Source organism: Mus musculus, chromosome 13 (assembly GCF_000001635.26).
Source record: "Mus musculus strain C57BL/6J chromosome 13, GRCm38.p6 C57BL/6J".
Taxonomy (NCBI): domain Eukaryota; kingdom Metazoa; phylum Chordata; class Mammalia; order Rodentia; family Muridae; genus Mus; species Mus musculus.
In genome coordinates, this window is record NC_000079.6 from 120,092,516 (window position 1) to 120,100,829 (window position 8,314).

The window sequence follows — 8,314 nt, forward strand, 5'->3', positions numbered from 1 at the left end:
GAGGCTGGGCCTCTTGCAATGCAGGTGTCCCCAGCCTGCTTCACTTGCAGGGACCAGAAAGTTGACTCCACCCCCTGAGCAGCACTTGCCTCCAGAGGAGAGCATCTCATGTATCAGCCTGTACACCGGTGCAGACAGAGGAGCCTTCTGCAAGTTCCAAGCTGTGGGCCTTTTTAGTCTTCGAGGAGATCGGGGTAGGGTGAATTGGGAAATTTTTCTAGCTGAAAACGTCCATTTGCCGGACGGACCCCCGTCGTTTTGACTGCTGGACAACTGCACGACAAGACCTTAGTTAGTGGGAAAGCATGTCGAGATGGAAAAGGCCAACGAAGACCTAACAGAACTTGAGCCCTTGTTCCTGTTGACCCTGAAAACAGTAAGAAAGCGGCTGCGTTTGAGATTTGTGTTTAAACCGAATTTGTCATAATTCTGAGGTCTTCTGCTCACGTCTTCGAACAGTTCTCAGTCAGAAAATGTAACTTTACCAGCGGCCGATGGCACGAAATCCACAATCGAACTTGGACTAATTGTCAGCTTTTAGAAACATCTGGAGGCCAATAGTCATGAAAAACAAAGAGAAACTCTGGCAACCACAAAGCATCTCTATGTCAGCTCCTCCACGCCCCCTGGTGGAACGAAGTCGCCAGTGCTTGCAGCTCCCAAAGCAGAATTGGCAGTCTGCAAGTGGACCTTTTCCCTTCCTGCTAGGACTCTTTCCTTAGCTCCTGCTCCCGGAGAGCCCCCTACCAGTGTGGAAAAGCAGGCAGGTGCACTAACCACAGTTGTCCAGGACGGCAAGGATGGGCTCAAGCCGAAAGGCGGCTATCTTTGGCTGGTTGCCCACTGGACAAGTGCACGCCAGAGAAAAATTGGGAGGCCTCCTATGAAAACAAGGCTAGACTTCAGCCAACAGGGTATGGTTTTATCACCCTGGAGCACGCCTTCCCTGAATACTGAAAGCCTAAAGCCAGACCTGCCTTCCCACTGCAGGTTAAATCGCGGTTGCCCCTTCCCTGGCCTTTCCATGAATCCTAAAAATAGGCGTTCCCAGCTGCAATCAGTGCCTTGGAAAACGGGCCGGTACTATCCAGAATCCCCTTTAAATCACCTATTAAACAATTTAAAAATGACACGGACCATCGAAGGCAAATCTCTGTGTGTTTTTATTGTGGAAGCAGGGGGGCTGCACTGAACATAGCTGGCTGTGGGGAATGGAGAGGTTTAGGCACATATCCTCTTTGACACAGACCTGGAACACCAGAAGAGCACCTGCTGCTCTCTAAGGCTCCTTGCTGCTGAAGGCCAGCAGGAAGCAGCCACGGAGCAGGAGGCTTAGTGGGCAATGAATGAGCTGGAGAATTCCTGACAAAGTCCAGAGTCTACTTATCCAGTGTCTCCTGGCTTGTTGCTGACCCTCTCTTAAGCTACTCCTGCCACTGGTCTCAGTGTCCTTTGTGTCGTCGCCACTGCGGGGCGCTCTGGAACAGGACCCGGGTTGCATCTCCACTGTGAATGGTTCTTCTGCAGTGTCCTCCCGGGTTCCCGGAGTGGCTATCTTCTCCCGCTGTACCTCGTGGACAGCGCTCACAGTGTCAGGAAGGCTGGGCTCTGAGGTCCTCTGGATCCCGCAAGAGTTGGTCATGGGGTAGATTCCCGCGAAGTCACCGGATCCAAACTGGAAGTGGTTGTTACAGGGAGTCACCACTGTGGGATGGGAATAAGCTGAGGACCTCAAAGAAAGGAAGAGGCCAGGGGCCATGGTCTTCTGAAAACCTGGTGAGCAGAGGAGACTGGGCTTCTTGCACCTAAGGGACAGAATCCCAGGCCTGCTTCACTTTCAGGGACCAGAAAGTCGACTCCATCCCTTGAGCAGCACTTACCCCAGGAGAGCAGTGCATGCACCAGTGCAGGCAGAGGAGTCTTCTGAAGGCTCTGGGCGCTGGGTATTTATAGTTTTCTAGGAGGGCGGGGTCGGGTGAATTGGGAAATCCCCCACCAAAGAAATCTCTTACACCAAGAAATCGATATACCAAACAAATCCCTACATCAAGAAATCGCTATACCAAAGTAATAGCTACATCAAGAAATCGCTATACCAAAGAAATCGCTATACCAAAGAAATCTCTACACCAAAGAAATCGCTATACAGAAAAAATCACTATAATAAAGAAATCGCTTTACCAAAGAAATCGCCACACCAATGATATCCCTACCCCAACGAAGTAACTATACCAAAAAATTGTTATACCAATGAAATTGCTATACCAAAGAAATCGCCACATCAAGAAATCTCTACACCAACCAAATTCCTACCACATCCAAATCGCTATAGCAAAGAAATCGCTACATCAAGAAATTGCTATACCAAAGAAATCGCTACACCACAGAAATAGCTATATCAAGAAATCGCTATACCAAGGAAATCGCTTTACCAAAGAAATTGCTACATCAAGAAATCTCTACCCCAACGTAATTGCTACCCCAACCAAATCGCTAGAGCAAAGAAATCCCTACATCAAGAAATCGCTACACCACAGAAATCTCTACATCAAGAAATTGCTACACCAACCAAATCCCTACAACAACGGAAATCACTATACCAAAGAAATCACTACAACAAGAAATCACTACATCAACGAAGTCACTATACCAAAGAAATCGCTAAGCCACAGAAATCGCTACATTAAAGAAATTGCTGGGCCAAAAAATCGGTAAACCAAGAAATCGTTCCACCAAAGAAACCCGTACAATATAAAAATCGGTAAACCACAAAAATCTCTACGCAAAGAAATAGGTAAACGAAAATGGGTCAAGGAGATAAACGGGTAAATGAAACAAATCGCTATGCCAAAGAAATAGGTAAAGAAAAGAAATTGGGCAAATTTTCGAAGCCTGTCTGTTAGTGAGAAAGGAAGGCACCAAGGAACAAAATCTGGTACGCAGTTTGTAATCACCATCGGATTTCGTCCATAGTCCACTGAGTGCTGAACGGAACTTGGCCCTTTGGACACTTGCTAGGCTGAAAACTGTACCTATGGCCCTCTGCACTAAATCGCTTATGGAAAGGAATCTGAGGAGTGGTTTTTCAGGAATTAGAAGCATTGGGAGGTCAGTGGCTGAGGAAACAAACCGAAACCTTGCCAATTGCATCTTGTCAACAGCTCACTCGCTGTGGGAACAGTGGGTTCGCCCAGAATCCCACCGGAGCCTGTCTGGCAGAGTCTGATACCGGTCCAACACAAAAGTACAATCACCACGAACAAAATGTAAAAATCACAAAACCAAAACGCGTGCGGGGTTTGAAATCACCGTCAGATTTCAGCCCCACACTATTGACTGCCAAGCAGAATTTGGCAGGTCGGACAACTAACTCCCAGCTACCAGGAAACTTGGTTCTGAGACTGAGATCCAGGGCTGACCATTATTAATCCGCGCTAGTCCGAATGCAGGCTCTGCTGAAGGCAGAGCTGGAGGTGGGGGGGGGGGGGGAGTGCGGGGGGGCGGGGCTAACAAAGGTCTTTCCCAGAATCGCAGTGCTTGGCTAAACCTCGAAGTTTGCTAGGAGAAGCCTCCAAGCCTATTTCCTTGGCCTCTTGCCTGTGGGACAAATGTAGGCTTAGGCGGTAGCCGCCCAGGGATGGCAAAAAGAACTGGGGGCGAGGAGGGACACCGTCAGGCCGCCGCTGTGGAGCCCAAGGCAGTGCTCAAAGAAAGAAATGCAGCGCGGGCTGAGGAGATTTGGTGGAAAAAAAAAAACTTATTTCCTAGTCGTTCAGGGTTAGGGTTCCGCTGCTTTAGGAAATGTTGCCAGGCTTAAAATGTGTCTTTGCCGAGGGCATTCAGCACGAAATCCGCAAACGGAAAAAAAAAAAAAAAATTGGACCAATTATAAGAGGGAATAGCGCGCAAAAGCAAACCGAAACCGCAGCGTCCTGACCACACCTCAGGTGCACTGGCTCCCGGCCCAGCCGGTTTTCCCGGGCTTAGGCTGACACTGTATTCTCGTCGAATCCCACCACAGTGTGCCAAGAGGAGCACGATTTCGACTAAAAAAAACAAAGTGCCAAGGAACGCTATTTGAAATCACTGTCCAGTTTCAGTCCCGTCCTGCTGGAAGCTGAGAGGAACTTGGTTCGCCTGACAAGTCGCCGCCCTTGAGAACCGGGCTCAGCAGACGCCAGTGAGGGTGCAAGGATGATCGGGAATCGCCTAAAGACCCAGAGCTGAGGGACGACTCCCCAGAGTCCGAGAAGCCCGCAACCCTAAGCTGGGAGGAGAAGCTGCGGATCTGCCTCCTTCTGACTCGGAGGTTTTCATTGGCCTGCGCTCCCGCTGTGCCCGCCCACCAGCCCTGAGGAGCGGGCGGGCCACCAACAAACCGAGAACTTGTCCTGGATCTCCAGGCTTGCCTAAAAACCCTGGTGTGCGAGGGAGAAGCCCCCAGGTCAACCTCTTTCCCGCAGGACAAAAACACGCTGCATCCTCGGTCGCCAGCCTGCCTACTGGAGAAAGAAAGGCGCGCGGGAGAGGGCCAGCCCTGAGGCTTCGGAGCCCTGGACAGTGGTGTCTCTGAATACCATGGGTGCAAAGAAAGGAATGTCATCCTGTCGACAGAGATTCAGTGCCAGAGACCTAGTTTTCCAGGGGGAGGGGTCCGATGCCTTGGGAAATTCGCTGGGCAGAAAAGGTGCCTTTGCGGACAGGAGATCACCTCAAAAAAAAAAAAAAAAAAAAAAAAAAAGGTGGAATTTTCATAGGTTAGTAATGAAGTAGAGTGGAGAGAATGCGAAAATAAACGGAATCCGCAACGTGAGCACACCTCGCACACACTGCCACAGGGGCTCCAGCCAGGTCCTGGAGGATTCGATTCGGCCCAATGTCCGGTGCGTAGGTATCACAGAATCCCAAAGCTGTCGGCCTACAGGAACCTGATTCCAGCAGAATCGAACGGAATCGCGGAAGAACACGACCAGGTAAGTGCTTTGAAATCACCATCCTTTCTCAGCCAGGTCGGGATAGCAGGAAAACTCCTCGAAATCTCACGGAGCAACTTAAAGAAATTGGATTGAGTGTTTGTACAAATACCGAACTGGACAGAAACACCGTGGCCCAGCGGAACCTGTCTTTTTTTTCATAACATTAATATTTATTGCTTTATATGAATACTGTATTGAAAGCCCAAGCATTCAGTTACACACGAAATTATACAATTATATACCGCTTCACAAAGGCAGTGAACACATTACAGTCTACAAAACCTACTTTACAGAAATTTAAAAATTCTAAATATCAAAAAGTACAGCTGAAGAAACAGGTATAAATTTGGCAGCCAGTAATTCTGACAGGGAAGTTGCAGCTTGCATGACTTTAAATATGTGAATTTGAAAATATTGAGTTTATAGAGTAGTAACCATTGTGCTTTGTGTTGATCTGAAAAATATAACACTGGCTGTTGAAGAAGAATGTTCAAAAATATTAATTCACTTCAAAATGTTATACAAATCATGGTGGTTTCTGTGCACCCCTAACGCCTCGGTCATTTTAGCTCAGGTACATTACTGAAGTCCTCTGCTAATTCTTCCAGTACAGTGATGTTTCACACCAGTGCCATGCAGCATATAGGATTATTCAGAAAGACAGATGTGATGTTGACAGTGTTCAGAAAAGCAACCGAATGTTATGGGACCTGTGGGCTCTTGAGATGGTTTCATGTCAGGCTCCGAAGCACTCATTATACAGACAGCAAGCTAATGCTTGAGCACAACTCCCAAGATAAAGCACACTTTCCATAAATAAATGAAGTCTTGTTGTCTCAGGCACCTTAGAAGTATACAAAAGAATTTAGTTTGCACAGATCTCTTGGAATGTGTTTAACCTGGTATTTCAACAGACTGAAAGATTCCCAGGGTCTCACAGGGGCCAGATTTTTGTCTCAACTACTCAGAAGAGAAGATGTCTTCTGAAAGAAGTGAACTCAGTCATTACCAATAAAAAAGTATTCACTGTATTCATCTCTTATAGAAACAGAAAAATATAACATCCCCCCTCAGGATAATCTATATATGTATATATGACTTAAGGTTCCATTGTACAGTCGAACAATAAAAATCTGAAACCACATGAAACCCTATTAATTCACATGTTAACATGTTTAAACTATGACCAAAATATGGAAACTGCTAGAGACAAGACAAAAATCTTCCTTGTGTATGTATAAACCAAATGAGATCATCTTTAAAGTTTTCAAAATTATAATTATCTTCCAGTTTAAAAACTTTAATTCTAAATTAAAAAAAAAATCTATACACAAACCACTGATTTGAGTACACCAGGAAAAAAGCAAACAAAAAACCAAACCAAACAAGAAAATCAGCACTAAGCTGGACCCAGAGGAGCCGTACTCACAGCTCTTCCACATACAACCTTCAGGGTTTATTCTTAAGGTTCTTTATTTTACAGCCTGTTTCTCTTGTAAAACTAAAGGTCCACTTTATTACTTAAAAGTTTTATACAGTGTAAAACCAGAACTGTATGTAAAATACTGCCTCTAAGTGTTTCTGAGTAGTTAGTGTTGTTCCATTGGGTCATCTGTGACTTCTGCGGCTTCCTCATTCTCCATGGACGACAGCACTGACACACTTTCTCCAGTCTTACTGGAAGGAGGCCCTCCTGACTCCTGTGTCTCCAGGCAGTCAGAGCCACTCCTTGAGGCCCCTGCACTGTCACTCCTTTCTGAAGTGGAGTCTGTCTGAGCTGGAGACACACCAGAGCCTTCCATCTGATGGCTCTCCTCTGAAGTCTCTTCATTCACAGTTAAGGCGTCATCAGATTCCTTTTCTTGATTTTTTTCTTTCTGGGACCATTTCTCTTGGTGTCATAAACGATTCTTCCTCCTCCTCTTCCTCTTCTTCTTCCTCCTCCTCCTCTTCTGTACAGTGCTGCCTGGTTCGACTTTCTCTGTCCTTGTCAGGAGGGGGAGCTGCTGTTTCCGTTTCCTCTGCTCTAACTGAAGAGACTTCACCAGACACCATTTGGCTAGCTGTCTCTCTGACGTCACCTTCTTTGTCAAACTTCAGTCTTTTCACCTCATGTTCCTCAGACTCCACAGCATCTTCATCTGGATGTTTATTTTTAACAGGGCTCAGTAAGGAAACTTCTGATTCAGAGGCTGAAGAATCACTGTGGCCTTTCTCTTCACTTAGCTGCAGCTCAGAATCTTTGCTATCTGTGCTCTCAGGCAAACCATTTGTTGTCAAGGGGGCTGACAAAGAAAGCTTTGGTCGATTAAGTGGCCTAGGTGTTCCAGGCCCGTTTATATTAGACCTGTCAGTATAGTTTGGTGAGTTTCCAGGAAACATAACACCATTCATTCTATTTAAGCTATTAGAATTGTTCTTCTCTGAGGATGGACAAACGCAGCTAACAACCATCACATTCTTCTCTACTCCTCTGAGAAACTTGTCTGTCCCTGTATAATTTCTTCTTGGATCGGTTAGCAATTCACATAGCCGTTGAATAGTAAAAGGGATACCATTGAATCCAGTGACAATTTTCAGTATTCTTTCCTTCATTTCATCAAAGGGAATATATTCAACATTAGGATTGGGAGGACCTCTTGGTTCAGGAGCTGAAGTTCTGAAATCATCCATCACTTTCTCCAGTTTGAAAATGAAATAGCCTTTAAATTGGGACCACTGAATCATTGTTTCTCCAGTTTTAGCTACATGACAGAGAAACTGATCCAGTACAGGACAAACTTCCTTTTTCCCTCTCTTCTCAAAATCTTTCAGCACCTCCTGCAGCCTCTCGACGTCCATGGCGCCGTGCAGTCCCTCGCCGCCGGCGCCTCCCTCGGCCACCGTCCCGGGGGCCGCGGCGCCCGCCCCCGCCCCCCCGACGCCCGCCCCCGCCCCCCCGACGCCCGCCCCCGCCCTCGCACACACTCCGCCACACGCCGGCGACCGGGGAGGGGGGTCCCGAAGGGAGCCGGGGCGGGGGGGAAGCGAGAGACGGAGCGAGACGGACAGAGCGAGAACCTCCCCAAGCCGCTACCACCAGCCCTCAGAACCTGTCTTAAAGAATCACAAGAGAGTGGGCCTGTTTCTCTGACACTGCCAAAGTGAAAGTATCCATTTTCCAGCTGAGAACTGGACACCTTCATTCTCCAGAGAAATACAGCAGCTGGCCATCAGTCTCTGCTGAGGCTTTAGAAAGGAAGGGCTTGGGTTGTGCTCAGCCAAGGAAAATCTTAGAAAACACTGGGTGTTCACCTAGGATGATCTGCCACAGTGGGCTTTGGCAAACACTGTAGAAT

At 47.2% G+C, this 8,314-nt stretch overlaps 2 pseudogenes; both read right to left on the reverse strand.

The window, feature by feature from the left end:
- Positions 1-1,332: 1,332 nt before the first annotated feature.
- Gm41081 lies at positions 1,333-1,862 on the reverse strand (annotated as a pseudogene).
- A 3,945-nt stretch (positions 1,863-5,807) lies between these two features.
- Gm21378 lies at positions 5,808-7,843 on the reverse strand (annotated as a pseudogene).
- Between the last annotated feature and the right edge of the window lie 471 nt (positions 7,844-8,314).